Here is an 18981-nt window from a genome sequence, read left to right on the forward strand (position 1 = left end):
AGATGCCATTGGCGACAGCTTTTTTGTTGGGAAATACTATACAACATTTGCAAAACTGTTATCAGTAATGCTGATGGAATAAAAAAGCAAAAATCACCTTGACCTAATTTAAAAATATATATAAAAGATGTGTTTTCTACTTCTCTATGGAAATTAATTCCTGCACCTCTTATTTATTCTCTCTGGGTGTTAGTGTCCTCTTCTGTAAAACACGAAATTTTGAGCTTAACTCCAAGTTTCCTATGCTCTGATGTTTTATGACAACATGTTTAGATAATTGTTTCAGATACTTGGGGAACATTATTCTTGGCAGTATTTCAACTTGTATCTACTAAAATTCATCTCTTTGCCTAGTTTTTAGAATCTCTAAATATTTCTAGAATTGTGACATTATCCTCTGACTCTGGACATCACTTGGCTAACAGACATTTTTATTTCTTTTAATATTTCTTCATAAGTCAATTATCTCTCAATAAATATTTTTAATTTTTGAACCTCGATTAATTAACCAGACTCTTTCAGTGAGTCATGTAGGATGACAGGAATTCATGTTGAGTGTGGAAAAATTATATGTTTATCTAAATTATACCCGAAAAATCATATCCTTAGATTTAAAAAATTATATATTAGATGATTGAAGAATATTTTAATTTAGAAAACATATGCAATGAATATATCTTTGAAATACTGCAAGAAAATCAAATTTTGGTTCCTTGATTTTTTTTTTCAGTGATTAACCAGAGTATTGAAGAATACTGGTTTATATGAGTCAGTTGTGAAGTATTTCATAATTGACTGATCATAAACTACTTTGCAATAAAACAAAACAGACTCTAGGTTTTTTCTAATGATAAGATCACTCTCACACGCATCTCCATATGCTTTCTTGATTTAAAGAGAAAAGACTGAAATTATAGCTATGGCTGGGATTTGCAGGTAAATTGCAGAACACCTATTAGAAGACATCGATGAGCTTTCCATGTGTATAGATGGAAAGAGTGGAGAATTGAGAATCAATGCCCCATATACTATCATAAGAAATTACCAAGGTCAGGTTTGCATCAGTGATATTGCTATAATTGCCTCCTAAATGGTTTCCCTACTGCTGTTCTATATTTTTCACAAAACAACCAAGGTGATCTTTAAAAAACGTAAATCAATTATGCCACTTTTCTCCTTAAGACCACCCAGTAGTTCGTGATTGCACATAAAATAGAACCCACGTTCCTTATCACCTCTGTGATTTGTCATGATTTGGCCCCTATTTCAATTCAGACTTTATCTTTACCAGTCTACAGTTTGTTTGCTGTCTGTGCTTCAAAGTTACTGAAGCCGCTCGATGAAGAAAGGATCAACGAATGGTCCTGGATTGATTGGATATCTATAGAGAAACAATGAAACGTGATCTACACTTCAGACCTTATACAAAAATTCTCTCAAAAGTGGATCATAGGCTTAAATGTAAAATATAAAACTTTTAGAAGATAACATAGGAAGAAATCTTAAGGACTGAGGCTGTGGTGAAGAATTCTTAGACCTAAGACTTAAAGAAAGCACCTCACAAAGCAAAAAAACTGATAAGGTGAACTGCATCATAATTAAAATATTTTGCTAAGCAAAAGACCTTTATAAGAGAATTAAAAGACAAATTACCAAACAGAATATAATATTTGCAGTTTATACATCTAGAATATACATATATAAAGAAGTCTAAAATCTCAACATTAAAAAAGAAAAAACAAAACAATCCAATTAGAAAATGGACAAAATACTTGAGGAAACATTTCACATATGAGGATATATGGATGGCAAATAGATATGTGAAGATAAGTCCAGCATCGCTAGTCATTAGGGAAATGAAAACTAAAACTACAGTGGTATATCACTACATACCTGTGAGAATACTAAAATAAAAATTAGTCACAATGGCCAATGATGGCAAGGATATGCATAAATTGGATCATTCATGCAATCCTGGTAGTAATTTAAAATAGTACAACCAATCTAAAACACAGTTTGGCAATTTCTTACAAAACTAAATGTGCAAATACATATCACCCAGCAATTCCACTCCTGGGCATTCCCCTCACAGAAATGAACACTTATGTCTGCTCAAAAATCTGTATATGTTTGTTAAAACCAGCTATACTTATAAGAGCTAAAAATTGAAAACAAAATAAATGTCCCCCAACACATGAGTTTTTAAACACCTGTGCTGTGGAATACTACTTGTCAATATAGAAGAATAAACAAACTCTTGGTACACACAGCACGGATTGAACTCAAAAGGTCACAAACTATATTATTTTATTTATGTAATTTTCTTATAACACCAAAATTTCAGAGATGGAAAAGAGATAAAAGGTTTCCAGAGGATAGAGATGCTAGAGAGAGGAATGTGGGTGGAACTTAAAGGGTTAACAGGAAGGAGGTCTTTGTATTAATGGAACAGTCTGAATCCTGCTTTTTAAGAACTACATATTTTTAAGAACTATGTATCATAAGTCATTTTTAACATTACACATGATAAAATGACTTAGAATGAACTATGCACACATTGTACCAATATAAAATTCCTCGTTTTGATATTGCTCTATAATTATACAAGATGTAATGATGTAGGGAAAGCGACGGAAAGGTACATAGAACTTCTCTGTACTGTCTTTGCAACTTCCTATGAATTCCTATTTACTTCAAAAAAATATTTTAAGTGTTTCAGTTTGGATGTTGTAGCAAGAGTTTTATGAATCTTCTTTAAATAGCTGATACTTGTGCTTCAAATAATTGGTTCTGGATATTCTAAACATGACCAACTAGAAATAAACATTTTTTACATATATATGTTAACATTTTATGCTTCATGTATACATATTTGTGTGCATGTATTTGTTTTAATATTCCTGCAGTAGTGTGTGCACGAAATTCTTAGACTATTCTTTTCCATATTATAGGTTTGTCATGTCTTAAAGTGTACCTATGGCTTCTTATACAGGCATTCACATATGCACACCTATTACTAGTAAATAGCAGTTATATATTATATATTATAATATGTGAGGTTTTGTTTAACCGAACAAATGGAAATGAGTTTAGGTACCTAAAAATATATTTTGATATTCCTTTAAGAAATCAGTAAATGTTTACGATAACATATGTTTAGTAGAATTAATGCTCTATTTTAATTTCTTTATTTTATTTTTAATTTTTAACTATGATTAAATACATATAAACTTTACCATTTAACTTTTTTATATATACAATTTAAAATTAATCTTTTAAATGATCTTTTTATTATACTTAACCTTGACACAAAGGTGACAGAAAGTATTATCAGATTAAACAGTCTGAAATGGATTTTTCTCATTAATAATAATAACTTTCTAGAATTAAGGAACTTTTTAAAGGGGATCTACAGGTAGAGAAGTTATAAATAAAAAAAGAAGACATTCTCCTGTAGGTAGAGCTATTTTTTTTGTTTGTCCGTAAGAGGGATTTACATAAATTCAAAAAACAAAATTACAGATAAGAACAGAAGGACTCAGGAAATAAAACAACAAAAATAGACAATTACAGCAAAGCACCGACCTGCTACTCTCTTACCCCAAGAAACCTGACATCCTCGCTGTAAATCTTTGTAAGACAAAATAGTCCCCTTATAGATAAATATGGTCAGTTTATATATAGTTTTAAGAAATGCTGTTTTATATATATATATACATATTTTCTGACCATTTCTTAAAATATGATGAAATCTTTTAAATCATTTTTTCATTTTGTTGTTGTTGTTCAACATATTTTTTAGATAGATTCACCTATGAGAGCTAGAAAGAAAGGAAGTAAGGTATTTCAATCAAACTACCAGTTTCCTTTGAAATGTGGTTCCCAGGTAGTTGTTTATCTCAGTGATTAACATTTTAACTTTGAATATGTGACAGTAGCTTTCATCTGGATGATGATCAGCCTAAAGAGACATACAGAGGCAAAAAAGTTATGCTCCAGGCATAGACTTCAGAGTGTCCTCTATTGGTGTCCTTTGCTTGTTCTGGTGTTCATTTCCTTTCTCTAACTGTAGACCAACTAAATGAAGTATAGTTTAGTAAGATAGCCTGAAGCCTAATGTTAAGACAGAAAAAAGAAAGACTCATAATCTTCTAAGCATCGGTTATGCAATTGGGAATCATTTATAAGAACTGCTTCCTTCTCTCTTCCATCCTTAAAATGTGTTCTGATCATTAAGACGTAGAGATGTAACTCAAAACAGACTTCTTTGCTGCCCATTAGTAGCTATATAATTATTTATTGCTGGGTAACAAACCATCTGAAACATAATGACTTAAAATAACGACTTTATTTAGTTTATGATTCTGTAGGTTGGCAGTTAGGACTATGCTCAGTTGGGTGGTTCTTGTAGGAACATCTGACTTTCACTGGGCTTGCTTATGCATATGTGATCAACAATGGATGGGTCCACTGATGTATGATGGTCTCGGTTGAGATGATTGGTGTCTGTTTCCTTGCAGTCTCTCTTCCTTCAGCAGGCTAGTCCAGGTTTATCCACAGAGGGATCACAGAGTTCCACTTGCAAGGAGAGGGCAAACCACAACAAACAAGAGCTTCTCAAGTTTCTCCTTGCATCAGATTGGCCATATAAAGCCACATGCCATGCCCAGATTAAATAGTGTGTGTGTGTGTGTGTGGGGGGGTGGTGCGGGGGGGGGCAGAGAGGTGCTCTTCTAAAAGGCATGGAAATGGAAGGCAGGAACAAATTAGAGTCATTTTGGTCATCAACAGATGATTGAAGCTTTGATGCATGGACCTTAGAGGGAGAATATAGAAAACCAACACTATAACTTGGTATATTTCAGTAGAAACAAAAGATGTAACCTACTCAAGAAGAAATGTCCAGTTTAAAGGAGACTCACAGAAGCATGATAGGGAAATTAGAAGTGAATAGCTCTGATTTCTTACATGGAAATTTGATAAGCCAGATTTTATCGCGTTGGAATCTCAAGTAGAAATTTTTTTAAAAAGACATAAATTTAAAAATTCTGAATCTCGATTTCAGTAACAGGAAGCAGATGATAAGACAATTGATATTAGATACTTAGTTTTTAATAAAATTTAAAGTTGCAACTTTTAATGTTTGTTACAATTTACTAGACTGTTAAGGAAATGCTAGATTTTATTTTATAGCAATTCTGAATCATGACATTATTATTATTATTGTTATTATTGTTTTCACAAGAGAAAAGTAATGTTCAGAAAAATTAAATGATTAGTCTGCAAATCATATAGCTAAATGAAGAGAGCTCCATCCCTATTGTTTTGACTTCTTTTGAGTATTTTAAATTAAAAGAATGTTTTCATCCTGTAAATACATACAAAATGATATATTCTGAAATTATCCAAAATTGCATTTTAGAGTTAACTCTGTCTACATCGAGATTTCAGCATCAATAATCAGCTATGGATGTATTTGTCTTCAATTTTCAACAAGGAGTAATTCACTCATTTTTTGTCAACTTTAGAATCTTGCTTTTTTTCTTTTCTTTCTATCTTTAAAAAAATTTAGAAGTGTTTTGACTGATAATGGAACTTATAATGAGATTTTCTTATCCTGTGACAATAAAAACAACAATTTCTTTCAATAATAAGCCAAAATATCAATTTCCCTTCTATATATGTTTAATTATATGTTAAAATCATGCAGTAGAAGCCAACGTGCTTTAACCCATAATTCAGTATTATGTAGTTATCATGTCTTTACTATTTATTCAACCATACCTTAATTTGTCATTCAGTAATTATATATCGACAACCAACTTTTAGGCTGATCCATGCTTTCTGTAACTGACCAAGGCTCAATATTTTTTTCTTCTCTGGCTGCCTTAACATTTTCTTCATATAGCTTATATAGCAAATGCTTATCACTTCATAATATTATTTAATTGTGTATGTGTTTCTCTGCTTCATTTATATTTGTGGCAGTGCCTAGCATAGTGCCATATCAGGCACTAGATGGATATTTGTTGAATTGAGTATTCATATTCCATGACTACACAACAACGATGTTTAAACTGAGATTGACGTGTAACGTTACCGTTAATCATCAGAGCCCAGTGCAATTCTCTTCAGGATACAAGCTTGACCTAGGCAAGAAAATGAGAAAACATTAGAATTACTTTCACTGGTAAAGATTAGGCATGTGCTTTACTCCTCCCCCACAAATTATTACTATTTTTCAAGGGTTAAATGGAAAGTAATAAAGACTTAACCACCAATAATCTAACTCTGATGATTATAGTTCAATAGGTTTTATTATTTGGAAAGGTTACCGCATGAAAATGGATAATTTGACATTTCTCAGGGAGTAAGTCAGCCTACTGAACAGGTCTTGCAAGTAGTCCCTTAAATTTAGAGAAACAGCAACTGAAACGGGGTAGAATATGAAATAGATATTAATGAATCAACACCATCAATTCTAACTGAGGATCTCCAATTTTAACCTCACACGAGGTATAGAAAGTTTGAAAGAAGAAAAAAGTGATGATAGGGAAGGAAAAGTGATAGAAAGAAGTCAGAACCATGAAAGGTCATAAACTTATAAATAAGAACAGAATTTGGAGAGCATCTGCTTTACCCCCTTATCCATGGGAGACACATTCTAAGATCCCCAGTAGATGTCTGAAACCACAGATAGTACTAAACTCTATATATGCTATGTCTTTCCTAATACCCCTATCTATGATAAAGTTTAATTTATAGATGAGGCATACTAAGGATCAATAATAACTAATGATATAATAGAACAGTTGTAGCAATACACTACGATAAAAGTTCCAAGAATAGCTTTGGGGCCATTATTACGTAAAATAAGGGTTATAGAAGACAAACACTGTGAAACTGTGACAGATGATCTGGTAACTGGAGCCAGCTACTAAGTGACTAACAGGTGGAGAGCATATGCGGTGTGAAGACGCCAGAAAAAGGGATGATTCACGTCCCCGGTGGGATGGACTGGGACACGGCGAGATTTCATCACACTGCTCAGAACAGTGTGCAATTTCAAACTTATGAATTGTTTATTTCTGGAATTTTTCATTTAATATTTTTGAACCACAGTCGACCAATGGTAACTGAAACAGTGGCAAACCAAACTGCAGATAAGGGGAGGCTACTGTGTACATGTTCGACATGGTCGGTCCTCTTTCAGGTCCCCTCCTCCCAATCCCAAGCTCAGGGTCCATCAAGGTGTACTGTCTATCCCAGAGTTCAGAACTCAAGTCTCCATGTATAAGAATGAGGGAAATGAGCCACAGGCAGCTATGAAATTTGGAATGAATGAGGCTTTCTTGGACGGTGGCCTGGATGACTAGCAGAAGGGGAGGTGGAACACTGATTATAGATTGTCAACTGGCCAAGACAGGCTGTAACTGCATTGTTTCTGGCTGGGTCTTCTATTCCAGAAGCTGGAGGATAGCGCAATGTCCATTTTGGCAGTAGACAGTTTTTCCTGGGTTAGCTCAATCTACCTGAGACATGGTGGTGATGAATTTGTTATGTTGCTTTCAATGGTAAAGTAATTTCAAATGGTCTATCTAGTACTCTGTTATTTAAATGGAACCTACACAAGTCTCTTCTTGGTATTTATTCTCTTTGTATCTCACAGTGATCCTCCTTAAATATGTTCAAGATGTCTCTCTGATACCTGTTCTGCTCAGCTAGTATCAATAATACACATTTAAATCTCTGACAGGCATTTCAGTCACCTGGAGAATAGAAAGTCGATGTCTAAAGGGAAGTGGTAAAATGTCTGTTTTTAGAGGAACTCGTATTTTCTGATTACCAGGGACCTTCTGATGCTGTAAAATCAATCAAAATTTAAAAAGTGAGATTAAAGCCGTTGAAATAATTCCAATGGTGTTTTCTTTATAGCCCCAACTCCAGCTATATACAAAGGTCCAAATGTACAGTTAGTCATATCCAGAATTTTCAATTTCTATCTGTTATAGAAATCCAGAAAGAGGTAAGGATAGAATAAAAGGTGAAAAAGGATTTGGGTCACATGGGGTGGATAAGCCTTTAATGAATGACCCTCTGTTCATTTTGTGAGAGATAAAAAAGAGTTTCTTAATAGAACAGCCAACATAACTAAACTTACTGGATTAGTAAAACTGGAAATTTTTTCCGAGTAGGCTACTGAGGATCTGTGGTGATACTATAGGAGAAGCTTACCTACAGCCGTCCCTCAGCTTCCCTAAAAGCCTAATTCTGAATCTGAGATAATGCATGACACCCCTCTGTCTTCTTCCTGACATCTTCCTGAAAGGAGAAGAGAAAATAAGTTCCAGTCCTATTAAGGAATTTTTCATTACAATTTTGAGGGGAAGGGATGTGCACAGGAGAAAGTATAAAAAGTGCCTTTACAATTTCAATATACACAGCATTTTCTCTTTGTCCATTTTGGGATCACGTATCTCTTTTTGGTGGGGAGAGTGATTCCGCATGACCTAGAGACAGGGTGCTGATGGACTCAGGCATCATCCCTTTGTAGATGCAAAATCAAGCCTACCTTCCTTTCTTCCAGATTTCTCCCTTAGGGTTTCACTGCCTCTAATTTAAGTCCTTGACCCTAAAATGGATAATTTCACCTTCTTTCCCAGAATGAAAACAATTGAAATTACCTTTTAATGGACTCAATATGCACAACACAAAAGTCTGGTTGAAGGGACCGCAACATAGAGACTCAGTGACTGGTCATCATCATTCAGTGGTCCAATACAGTGTGTTAATGGGGGACAGCGAAAAAGTGAAAAACACTGGAAGGTCACCTAATGTGTAAAAAGAGCAAGGGGTGCTCAAACAGGATGTGAGGGAGAACGTTAATCCATGTAAAGGAACCGGTAGCATTAGAGGCTTGGAGGGGAAAGAGCATGGTGCATTTGGGGAACTTCCTGTCCTATGGAGTCAAAATAGGGCAGCAGAGGATTTCTTAAGAGTTGCTCAAAGGGACCTCGTGTCACACTCTGTAGAAGATGAGGACTGCTGAGCCTAAAAGAGGATGAAATGATCAAATTTGTGCTTAAGTAATGGTGCTCTTGTAGCAACTGAATGGGGAAAGGACTGCAGGGGACTTACTGATTGGGTTAAAGAGACCATTTTTGTGTCTGTAGTTCCAGGGTCAAAACTTGTCTGGAGGTGCAGATTTGAGTGAAAACAGTAGCTGAAGCCATTTAAGTTGGTGATAGCACCTCAGAGAAGCACAAAAATGAGGAGAAAGTACACCCAAGGTAGAAACCATGTCCAAGAAATACCAAGAATATCCACCCCCACCTGCCCTCCCCCCGCCCCAAAGGGAACGCATAAAAAGAGGATAACAGTAGCCAAAAATGTTTGTTTTAAAATAAGTTGGTTAACATGAAAATATAGTCAAAATTTTAGTATGAATAAAAGCTAATATCTTCTAGGCATGTTCTATAAAGACTGGAATTAAGTAGTGTGTGGGATAATTAATACTTGGTGTGTTTTTAATGACTTTTGTCTTATAGATTTTTCCTTTTAATTTTTAATTGTGTTTATTTGCAGCTAGTCATTACCAGGTATTGTTTTATGGTATAAGGCTAGAATAATCGAAATATCTGTTGATAGGGAATTATTTGAAAGAAACAAAATGTCTAGTCGTGATAGATGTGTACATAAATTAGGATAGTTCATAAAGCAGTAAGTATGGTTAGAACTTATATTTATACACATAAATATGACCTGTATGTATAAACCATATTCAGGTTAGAAATACATACACATGTTCCATACAGAAATGTATACAGAAATATGTATGTATATACACACACATACATCTCTATAGATAGATCAATAGATAGCTATAGAGATAAATAGTATCCCATTTATGTATCTATCTAAAGCTTCTATCTATCTGTCTGTCTATCTATCTATCTATCTATCTATCTATCTATCTATCTATCCATCAATAATCTATAGAAAAGTATCAGTGGATATGAGTAGAGAAGTATAAATAAATAATACATATAGACATAAAGAAATATTGATGTTTAATTTTTTCAATATGCCAAGATATGTGCCAACATGTAAAATGTAGTTCTACGCATCAGGATTTTATTTACATAAAACAAAAGAACTTAATTTTTAAGGAATACATGCTTATTAAGAATAAACAGTAATAATCCTTTTCTCTATTCTCAATACTGCAGCTTCAATTCATAGAGTTCACAGATATTAATAAGTTGTTAGGTATGGCTCTGAGAATATTCTAAACACATAAAAGAATATGTATGTATATATACACACACATATACAAATAAGAGCATGGGTTCTGTAGCCAGACTAATTATGAATTCTAGCCCTCTCATCTTTATGTGATGATGCTTCATTTTCCTTATTAGTGAACTAGACTCGATAACACTGTCTCAGGAGTCTGTTATGAAAACAAAAGGAATTAATATAACAAGGTACTTTGGACCTTGTTTAATCACATAAAAGATTTATTGTGAAATATATTCTGGCTAGAAAACAAGATGACTCAAACTCCAGTTTAACTTACTCTCTACTAGGTGAGGGGTGATAAAACTACAATATAATTCAGGATGGGAGAAATGTCATAAGAGGTACATATATTATATTTTTGGAACACAATCGAGGGAGGATTAATGTTTTGCTTATGGAGTAAAAAGAGAGGGGCAGGAGATCCTGGATAGAATTTAGGTTGACCTTTGAAATGTAGATTGGTGATTAGGACAGAACCTCTCTCAAGTTGAAGTCTGCCACAAATATGTTCCCTTAATTATTCTATCAACAATATTTACTGAGCACCTACCGTGCCACATACTTTTCTAGTTATCTGGAGAGAATCTAATAGACTAAAAAAAAAAAAACCCAAGCAACCAAACAAAACCACTCATATCCATGGAACTAACATTATAGTAGGAAAAAAATAGACAATGAATAAGATTTAACAAACTAACAATACTTTAAATTGTATGAAGTGCTTAAGAGAAAAAAGGAAAAAGCTGGGGAGGATAGAGTGTTGGTGGTGGGTGGTGTGAGTGCATCACTGACGAGGTCATGCAGGTCCTGTCTTGTTGGGTGAACAGAGTACGCGCCTCAACACTGATGTTTCTCATGCCGGTGCAGATGCCTCCTCTAGATCACAGCACCAACTTGAAATAGAGTTGTTTATTGTAGAGAACAGCTCTAGGTGCGATATGAGTTAACAGAAACTATTTTGAAAGGTAGTCAAATATTCTCTGGATGACTATAACCTGCTAAAATGGTGACCCCTAAGTGCATCCATGGATCTTTTTTAACTCAGAGCTACAGACTATTAGAGGTGGAAGAAATGTTACTTATGACCTAATTCAACTTCCTTATTTCAGAGTGGTTTGTGGGGTTAAGTGGCTTGCTCAAAGGTAAACAGAGACTTGGTGGCAAGACCTGATGTTCAAGTCTAGATTGCTTGCCTCCTAGTCCCCTTCTGCTTCCATTAAATCAACTTATCCCTTTGCCTCAGGCAGACCACTGGCCTTGGAGAGAGGGAGCGTGACCTTGAAGAAATGGGACTGGATGGAAAAGTTGGGAGCGAGCATTTAATAAGCGGCACAATTTCAGGATTCTGTCAGGTACAATTCCAGAATTTCCACTTTAATTGTCTTATTTTGTCTTCATAATTACCACTTAAACAAGGTTTTCTGATTTTATACCTTCTGATTTTGTAAAAAATTCAAATATGACATATATTAATTGAAGACTCTCAGATACTCATCCTCAATTCCATATCCCTCCTTTTCCAGAAAAAAAACTCTACCATTTTGGCCTGTTATTTCTTTAGCTCTTGCATGATTTTATACTTTATAATTTAAAACAACAAATAATATTATCTTTTAATTTTCAAAATTTTATTAATCTCTCTAAATGTAGAATTCTGCAATATAGCTTTCATTCAAAATGTTTTTGAGATTTATCCAAATCCATACATGAATTCTATTTCATTCATTTTTTTTCTTTTTACATAGACCTTTATTTTTTAGAGCAGTTTTAGGTTCACAGAAAAAAAAATGAGCAAAAGATACAAAGAGTTTATATATACTACCTGGCCCTATACGTGCAGACTCTCTCACTATCAACATCCTGTAACAGAGTGGTGCATTTGTTACAACTGATGAACCGATGTTGGTATATGTTATTATTAATCGGCATCCATAGTTTTCATTAGATTTACTCACCGTGTTGTCAGTTCTATGGGTTTTGCAAATATATAATGTCATATATCAACCATTATAGGATCATACAGAATAATTTCACTGCCATAAAAACCCTTCATGCTGGACCGATTCATCTCTCCTTCCCTCCCCACAAACTCATGGCAACTACTGATCTTTTTACTGTCTCCATAGTTTTGCCTTTTTCAGAAAGTCGTGTAGTTGGAATCATACAGTACATAGCTTTTTCAGATTGGCTTCTTTTACTTAGGTTTCTCCATGACTTGACAGCTCATTTCTTTTTAGCACTGATTAATAGTCCACTGTCTGGATGTGCTATAGTTTATTTATCCATTCGCTTACTGATGGACATCTTGGTTGCTCTCAAGTTTTGGCAGTCATGAATAAAGCTGCTTTACACATCCTTGTGCAGATATTTGTCTAGACATAAGCTTTCTACATCTTTGGGTAAATAACTAAGGAGCACTATTGCTGGGCTATGTGGTAAGAGTATGCTTAGTTTTGTAAAAAACTGCCAAACTGTCTTCCAAAGCGGCTGTACTATATTTCATTCATTTTAATCATGATTTAGAATTCTATTATTTAAAAACTTGAAAATTTATCTGTTCTCCCACTGATGGGCAATTAGGTGGTCTGCAGTTTAATTTTATATTCTCGTATATATCTTCTTTATCATATCGTGTGTTTTTCTAAGTTATGGACGTAAATATGGAATTTCTGAGTTGTCAGTAATGTATATTTTCAACTTTATTATATATGTTCAAAGTGATCTCCAAAGACATTGTGTCAATTTACACTTCCTCTGTCATTATATATTGGGCTAGCACTTGCTATTGTCAGACCTATTTTTTTTTTTTTAACTCAATCTGATGTACTGGAAATTCAATGTTCTTTTAACTCCTATTTATCTGTTTATGAAAGCTGAATATATTCTTATGTGCAGCGGCCATTTGTTTTCTGTTTTCTGTGAATTGCATATTCATACCTTTTGATTATGTTAAAACCTCGATTGTATTTTTCTTATTGATCTGTAGGATTTCTTTATATTTCTGGATAATTACAATAGTAGTTAACCTCTATTGAGTTTTGTTTTTGGTATTCCTGGGTCTTTTGGATATATTAATGTGACGAATGTCTCAATAATCTTTTGAGGTTGATAATATCTCCATTTTACAGATGAGGAAATTCAGGTACTGAAGAATTAAGTTATTTGCTTAAGATTACACAGCTTTCAATTGTAAATCCATTTTTAGCCAGTGTACCTGGCTCCAGAAAGGTTTATACTAGGCTAAACAAACATTCATCTTTCATGTGAATAATATTGGGAAACTTTCCATTTCACTTGCTTACTGGTTTCATATTATTCAAATATTTTAATTCATTGAAATTAATTATACATTCAGAAATTTATGATTACTTTCTATTTTTTGTTAAAATGAATCTTACAGGATATCAAGGTCATAAAACTATTGTCCTATATTGCCTTCTAAAAGTTTTAAACTTTTAAATTATGAAATTTCATCTCCCTGGAATTTAATTCTGTGTACCACATGAAATGACTATTTTATTTTACTTTTTTTTTTTTTTTGCCCATGTGGGTATGAAATGATGTTAGTAACATATACTGAAGAGTTTATTCTTTTTCCATAATTTGTAAAGACAATTCTATGTAATCTAGTTACCACAGGTCTCATTCTGGACTTTTTATCCTATTTACTGATCAGTTTGTTTATTCTACCTTTCTCATTCTAGATTTTTACTATAGCTTTGCAATTAAGTTTTTATAGGTAGAATAATAAGTTTTCTCCCTCCTTATCCTTTTTCAAAAATATTTTGGTATTCTTGGTTCTTTTCTTCTCTATGAACCTTAGGTTGAGCTTATTAAATTTCATGAACACTGTATGATTTTGAATGGAATTACCTTGTGATTATATGTTAATATTTGAAATTTTTGTTTTTAGCTTATTATCTCTTTCCATCCATGAAAATAGTATATCTGTTCTTTTATTTAAGTTTACTCTCATGACATTTTTTAGCTATCTCTAAATGATTGTTTGTACAGAAATATATATATCCCTTTGACTTTATTCACCTTTTCTAATTTTTTTTTAATTTTTAGATAATTCTGTTCTTTATTATTATTTCCTTTCTTCCACTCTGTAGGAGAGCCTCAATTCTTTTAATGATTTTTGAATTAAAAATTACTCATTTATTTTCTTTTCTTCTGTTTTTGAAGGCATGCATCAGAAGCTAAATACCTATTTCTGTATAAACAACCCTATTGTACAGCTTGTGAATTTCATTATGTAATGGCTTCATTGATATTCAGTTCTAAATTGTTTGTAATTTTTATTATGATTTCCTGTTTAATCCGTATTTACTTGGGTGAATTATTTTAAATATTCAATTATTTTTATTATTTTTGTCAAACATTTTTGACAAAATATTATTCTATTTTAATTTTATTGTGATTAAAGAAGGTAGCCAGCATGCTACCAATTGTTACCCAAAATTTCGAAACTACTTTTATGGTTTAGTACCTAGTTATTTATAAGTGTTGTTTATATACTTAAAAACAATGTATATTATGTGTGTCTTACTTTGTGGGGGAGGGGGAAGGATTGATGTTGAACAACATTGTTTTTGTTTAAACCTCTATATTTTTTTCTAATATTTATTTTTTTAATCTATCAATTTCTGAAAGATATATGTTAAAATATCACAATAGATTGTAGAATAGTTAATTTATGATTGCAGACTTCTCGGTTTATGCTCCATATAGTTTAAAGGGTTAAGTGATAAGGAGTTCATGACCTTTTTTTCTTGGTGGATTGTTTCTGTATTATGTAGTACCTATCTTTATTAATACTCGTATTTGTGTTTAATTCTGATATTGCAGAAAGTTTACTTAGCATTCATATGATGTATCTTTTCTGTTATTGTACTTTGAACATTTCTCTGGATTTCTCATAGATGTTTCTCCAGGATCTAGCATACATCTTGATTTAGTACCCCACTGCTCATTGGTTCATTGTTTCTATGGCGTATTTGGTTTTATTTGTTTTATCATCTGAGGCTTCCTAAACTTTGTTAAGTGATTTTAATCCATATATGTTGATTACAATCACAGATATATTTGGACTTTATCCAGATGATTTTCTTTGCTTTTTTAATTCTCCAGCTTCTTTTGCATTGAATTTTTTTTGTTTATTTTTTTTCTCTACTAATATGGAATATGTGTGTGTACATGTGCATGCATTTTTGTTGTTAACATTAAGTTAAATTTAAATATATAACTACTTCTAATAAGTGTAAAATTATAAGCATTAGTTCTATTCTAGAACCTGAAGGAACATTTAACATGTTTTAATTATCTATTGTAACCCCACTTTCATGTTTTTAAAACTAAGAATTTTTATTTGTATTTTTTAAGCATAATACTTTGATTATTAATTTTAAGTAGTCAATAGTAACTATACCTATGTATTATATCAATTTCTGAGATGACATTTTTAATAACTGATTCAAAGAGTAATAATTCACAAACCATATATTTAGTGGCTTAAAATATACAGCTTAACATTTTTCATACATTTACAGAGTTGTATGATCATCATCCAATCAATTTTGTAATTTTTCATCAATTATCCCAAATAAATCTCATACTAATTAGCAGTCACTCATCATTTTCCCCTGGCCTTAGATTTGCCTTTTTTGAAATTGTATGTAACTGAAATCATACAATATGCAGTCTTTTGTAAATGGCTTTTTTCACTTTGCATAATGTTTTCAGAGATCATCCATGCTGTCACAGTATCAGTACTTTACTCCTTTTTATTGTCAAATAATATTCCATTGTATGGCTATGCTACATTTTATTTATACATTTGTCCACTGATGGACATTTGAGTTGTTTCTACTTTTTGGCTATTATAAACATTGCTGCTATGAGCATTCGTCAAGAAGTTTTTTTTGTGAACTTTATGTTTTCATTTCTCTGCAGTACATACATAGGAGTGGAATTGGTGGGTCATATGGTGACTCCATGCTTGATGTTTTAGGAACTGCCTCTGTATTGCAAAGCACCTGCAACATGTTATAGTCACCCAAGCACTGTATATGTTTTCCAATTTCTCCACATCCTTGCCAGCATTTACTATTATATGTATATGCTTGCCATGTGAAATAGTATTTTCTAATGGCCTTGATAGGCATTTTTATTGGCCATTTTTCTATCTTCCTTGTAGAAATGTCTATTCAGGTCATTTTTCATTCATTTATTTTCCTTTTTATTATTGAGTGTAATATTTCTTTATATATTCTAGATACAAATCTCTTAACATATGTGTAACTTGAAAATATTTTCTCCCATTCTATAGTTTGCCTTTTCACATTTTTAATGGTATCTTTTGAAACACAAATATTTTTAACTTTGATGAATTTCAACTTAGCTATTTTTCCCCCCTTTGTTGCTTGGGCTTTTGGCATTATGTATAATATCCCTTTGCCTAACTCGAGGTCATGAAACTATCCTCCTATATTTTCTTCTAAGAACTTCAGAGTTTTAGCTTTTACATTTAGGTCTATAATCAATTTTGAGTTAATTTTTGCATATGATGTTGGATTGCAGTCCAGCTTAATTATTCTCAATGTGAATATCCAGTTTCTAAAAACCATTTGTTGAGGACTTTTCTTTCCCAATGAAATTTTCTTGTCACTCTTATTGGAAATCAACTGACTATAAAAGTGAAGGTTTATTTCTGGACTTTTAATTCTATCCCACTGACCTATATGTTCGTTCTTATGTCAGAGCCACACTGTCTTGATTACTGTCACCTTTTGTAGTATGTTTTGATATCAGAAAGTATGAATAGTCCAACTTTGTTCTTTCTTAAGATGTTTTTGGCTGTTCTGGGTTTCTTGAACTTCTATATAAATTTAGGATTAGCTTATCCATTTCTGCAAAGAACTTGGCTGAGAATTTGATAGATTTTGCATTAAATCTATGTTAAATTGGGGACTATCACCATCTGTACAATAGTTAGTCCACTGAAGCATGATCATGGGATATCTTTCCATTTATTTAGGTTATTTCAATTTTTTCAGCAATGCTTTGTCATTTTTAGTAAACGAGGATAACGTTATAATTATAATTTCTTTATAGGGCTCACCATATACATCTTACTAGAATCTATTTCAAATAAATACTAACTTAATCACAGTAAGTGATAGAGACATTACTCCTATGTAGTTCTATTCCCTTTTCTCCTTTATGTATTAATATTGTTATAAATATTACATCTATATGTTATAAATCCAATGGCATATCATTATAATCACTATTTTACACACTTTGTCTTTGAATAAACCTAGGAAAAGAAAGAAGAGAAAGCATACATTTATTGTGAAACTTTTTATATGTAATTTAATGTTTTCTTGATTTGTTTCTGTAAAATGAAGTTACCATCTGCCGTCATTTTCTTACTCTAATACAGCTTCTCTCCCACCCACCTCCATTTTGCTGTTATCGTCAAATAGATTGCATTTCTATTTTCTATTATAAGACCAATAATATACTATATGTGATATATATTATGTATGATATAGATATATCTTTCAAAATAAAAGGACAAGAAATATGTATTTATACAGGCTTTTAAAATTACAAAGTCCCCCATATTTCTGCTCTCAGCAGGTTACTTCTTGTAACTTTTGGTCAGTAACTAACTGGTCACATGACAGCCTCTCTGTCTATAAAGGAGGTTAGAAAAGCTGAGGACAGGTTTAACAATACTGACTTAGACAAATCATGATTCATTACTCAGTTCTGGACACTTTGGTGCCAACCATACCCATATCTCCCCAAATTGTAATTCTGTAATAATTAAGAAGAAAAGGGGATGTATATTAGGCAGATGGAAAGCAGTATCAGGTATTTTCTGTTTAGGCTCCACTTCCTACCTACCCCTAGTGTATAAACTGAGCATATAAACTACTGCCTAGTATATAAACTTAGTTTCACCTAGAAAAAATGCATTTTCTAATTGTTTACCGTACTGCTCAGTAAGTAAAGCTTACTTCTCCCTAACAAAAATTCTTGTGGAATTCACAGCCATACTCAATCACTTCATTTATATTAATTCAAAGCACACTACTGATTTTCTCCATCAAAACACAACTACTGTTTGGAACAGTTATTGAAGTTGTTCAATAAAATTGTGAATAGACCTACAGTCTGGTTCTAACTTTGCAGAGAGAAGAGGGAACAGATTGCTAGTCCTGCTTGACCGGTAATATATATATATATATATATATATATATATATATATATATATATATATATATATATATATATATATATATATATTTTTTTTTTTTGATAAGAGAAGCATGAGCAAGGTTTATAGTTGATCAGTTTTAATAATGACCTTCTTGTATCCAAGTTTATCTCTTGTATCCGTGTTATTTACGATATGACTTGCTGCTCCTACTATCAAGAAGTAGTTTCTTTTCTTGCATCTTAAATTTGGTTTCACATTGTAACTCATATCGAACAAAAGAATGAAGCAGAAGTGATGGTGTGCCAAGCGTAGGCTTCACTTCTTGGGACTCTTGCGATCACTCTCTGAGCAATTCTAGGCTAGGCTGCTGAAAGAAGACAGACTGGTGAACCCCTCGCTCGAACAACAGCCAGCCAATCACCAGACATGTGAGGGAGGCCATTCTA

At 32.7% G+C, this 18981-nt stretch overlaps 1 long non-coding RNA gene across 1 annotated transcript in view; it reads left to right on the top strand.

Annotated features, from left to right (window-relative positions):
* Window positions 1–18981, top strand: part of LOC118601651 — a 343923-nt gene that overhangs the window by 111268 nt on the left and 213674 nt on the right. The window contains exon 3 of the long non-coding RNA XR_004950452.1: window positions 11546–11654. This is a non-coding gene — a long non-coding RNA (uncharacterized LOC118601651). The remainder of the gene's footprint in view (window positions 1–11545; window positions 11655–18981) is intronic.

The sequence above is a fragment of the Rousettus aegyptiacus genome, unplaced genomic scaffold, assembly GCF_014176215.1.
Source record: "Rousettus aegyptiacus isolate mRouAeg1 unplaced genomic scaffold, mRouAeg1.p scaffold_m13_p_4, whole genome shotgun sequence".
NCBI classification, from domain to species: domain Eukaryota; kingdom Metazoa; phylum Chordata; class Mammalia; order Chiroptera; family Pteropodidae; genus Rousettus; species Rousettus aegyptiacus.